Here is a 3438-nt window from a genome sequence, read left to right on the forward strand (position 1 = left end):
CAAGGAGCTGAAGGGGTCTGCATCCCTATAGGTAGAAAAACAATATGAACTAACCTGTACCCCAGAGCTCGTGTCTCTAGCTGCATATGTAGTAGAAGATGGCCTGTTAAAATCTGCATCATGCCGGAGGAAAATGTCCCAAAAAACAAAGAGAAATTTCAGGAGTGCCATGCTTTGTTCTTTCTGGGCTTTACAGCAGAAGTACTCTGCTCCTTTTGTGTCTTTGTCTAATGTCTNGTGCACCAGTCTGTTCACATGTTCAATTAATGTATGTTCATGTTCCAGTCTGAATGAATGAATGTTCTATGTTTTATATTGGATAATAAAGATGGCTAAAATACTTTATCTGCAATGCCAAGAGCTGCCACGTGCTTCAAACAGGAAACAGACACATGGCAGGAGGGCCCCTGCTGGAAAAACTGTTCGTTATAGGAAAAAAGGGAGAGTCTACAGCCTCTTAGTTTTGGGGTAAAAAAGCTGATAAATGGTTTTTTCCTGGAGGGTTCTCTACAATCCTGATTAATGTGTTTGGCAAATGATAAAGTGCTTTTTACTCCATGATTGTAGCTAGGAAAACTAATATTCTCTGATTGGTCTAAATGTAACTGCTTCATTTTTTTTTTATTGGTAATGTGCTCTGCGTGTTTTCACTATCAGCTCATAAGTTATGGGTTAAGATTAATAATTGTTACATTGTTAACAGATTGTTAGTCTTAAAATTGATAACTCAAGTTTAGAGTCCTTCCAGCACGTGGCATATGGCAGGCCAAGAGGCTGGGTCTCTAAGGATATTTCTAGTTGAGGTAATAATTAATGTGTTTCCTATCCTAGAAAGTAGAATTTAAGATAAGATTTAAAGCAATGTCTCTTTATTAAAGCATTAAAGCTTGCATGTATTCATAGGTATTAATTGGCAGCTAAACTTCATAATATGATAGTAATGCTTATAATATTAATTCTAAAGTAATAAATTGTTTTGAAATTGGGTTTTACTTTCCCAAAGTTAATGTTGCAAAAAGAAACTTAATAATTCTTTACAGATCTAGCCATATGCTGTTTTAATAAAGTTCAAATTCATAGTTTATAAAGAGTCAATCAGACCATAAAATTTATCAAGGCATTACAATCTGGTTTGCCTAACTTTTATATAGTTATTATAAATCTGAAAGTTTGTTTCTTTTTCTCTCTCCTTTGCATCTTAACGATTGTAAAGGTTTTGCTTCTAGTGAGTTTGTAATAACTAGAATATTTTGCCTCTAGTATGGCTAAATATTGATCTACATTATGTAAGAAATTTTTATCATTTCTGCTTCTATACAAGAAGCCAAGAGTTTTAATCTTTCAATGTATATTGTTTCCTAAGTGGAAAATGTTTTATTAACTAATGCTTCTCAAGGGAAGTTTACTTTAAATCCTTGCTCTCACCCAAAAGATTAAGAGACAATATCCTTTTATTGCTTAGGGTTTTAGTTTACTACAAAAGGTTTTACAAAAAATAAAGAAAGCTTTTACAATTGTTATTAATAATATTCATTGGTAATTAAATATTAGCTGTGCCCAAAACAATTCCTTGGCCAGAAAAAACATTATTGTAAAGCCATTTTTCTCATCCTCCCAGCTGATCGTTGGTCCACGTGGGCCCAGCTAGCTGCTGGTTGCTGTGGGGCGGGGCCCTGAGACACACAGTTTCCCAGAGCCATAGTAATGTGAGAGGCTGCCATAAGGCGGGCAGCTTTACAATGAACTCAGGAGAGGGCAGCGCTCATCTTTGCCCCATGAGCCCCGAGCCTCCACGTGTCCAAACCAGAGTAGCCATGTTTTCAGAGTAGTCATATTTTTTCCCCGCTAAGGCCCGGGGTGCTCCGCCACCCTGGTTTGAGTTTTCTAGCCTGAGAAAAAGGCCGAGGTGGCTGCAGCGGTAACAAAAGAGGCTGTGGCAGCAGGGCCGGCTCCGCCCCAGTGCCAGGACCATAGCTGCAGCTTGAAATAGTGACGCGTCAGGTGCACACCACCTTCTCTGCTTTAGAGATACAGGGCTCAGCAGCGAGTTATAATACAGAGTCCTTTTCAGAGTGACTCCACATGCCAGGGTATAAGGCAGTCAGGGCTAAAGAGGGCTTAGGGCAAATGCTCCCCCCCCCCCAAGTACCCTGTGGTTGTCAGGCCCTAGACCACAAAGCCACGACAAGGCAGGTGGGCGGGTTCGAGATAGCACTCACCTCAAAACAGTTTCAACATCCTATTTATACCACTATGGTACTGATAAAAAATTGTAAAGTATATGCGTATATTTTTAAAAAACCTATACAAAGGTTCCTTGTTCTATACAGCAATTTATTTGGTTATTACAAAATATTAATAATTGACCTATTACACACCATCATTTTAAATAGATTAACAATCAATATCCCAAGGATGAGCTAATTGTTTTTATACATGCTTTTATATCTTCTATAAATTCATGCATGCATACATCCCAATTATTGTGTTTAATAACAACCCCTATATGAGACGTAAATAAATGTAAATTAGATCACATGCTTAGTCTCCTAAGTTTCCCCCTGTTTCAGCACAAATAATCTAGTTGTTTTAAAATGCTGAACAATCAAACCTTAATTTGTATATTGATAGTCAATGCTATATCTCAGAGCTCACAATTGCTTAAGATTGTTCGTCCCTCAAATGCTATTAATTCTCAAATTTGCAATTGCAACTCATAGTAAAAATGCTGTCCTTTTAAGAAGGTGGTTTTTAGACATTTATTAAATTGTTCTAATTGCCTGGACATTTTAAAACAATGCCAGGATAGATTTATATCCCAGACAGTCTATAGGTCGTACATATAAGGTAGATTAAATATATAACCTCGTTCTTTGTATATTCATAACAGCTATGGTTTAAAATAATATTTTAATATTCTTTTTTTTTCTTCCAGAAATATTTTAATAAAAATTGGCCTTTTCCAAGAAACACCCACTGTGTGTCCATCAGTAAAAGAGAAACGTAACAAAATAGAAAATTTACCATATGGCTATGATTTAAAGAAAAAAATGCAGACCCTAGAGCACGTTAGCCAAGTCTCTTCTGGCCCAGCAGGAACCCTGACAGACAGCAGAGCAGAGCGTGGCACACAGAGCCACTGAGGTCACAGGCCTCACAGAAGCACTTTCCTCAACAGCATCCCAGTCTGGGGCGTGATTTTAGGATAAGGCAAAACAATGTTAACACGACACATACACATGATCAAAAAAATTCTACAGTTCCCCCACATACTCTGAATCTGAAAACAAATCTAGAATCTTTATTACTTTTCTTTAAACAATTGCCAGGACCGACCNGAATCAAAGATAAATAGAAGGCACAGTTTTGCTTGTTTTTTGTTATCAGATTTGGGGGTTTGTTTTCTTGTGGGAATTTTTTGTCCTTTTTTCTGTTGCG

The 3438-nt window shown here is 37.3% G+C and overlaps 1 protein-coding gene across 1 annotated transcript in view; it reads left to right on the forward strand.

The window, feature by feature from the left end:
• The window catches only part of Klk15 (kallikrein related peptidase 15), a 642438-nt gene that overhangs the window by 440232 nt on the left and 198768 nt on the right, over window positions 1-3438 (forward strand). The window lies entirely within an intron of this gene.

Source organism: Mus caroli, chromosome 7 (assembly GCF_900094665.2).
Source record: "Mus caroli chromosome 7, CAROLI_EIJ_v1.1, whole genome shotgun sequence".
Taxonomy (NCBI): Eukaryota; Metazoa; Chordata; class Mammalia; order Rodentia; family Muridae; genus Mus; species Mus caroli.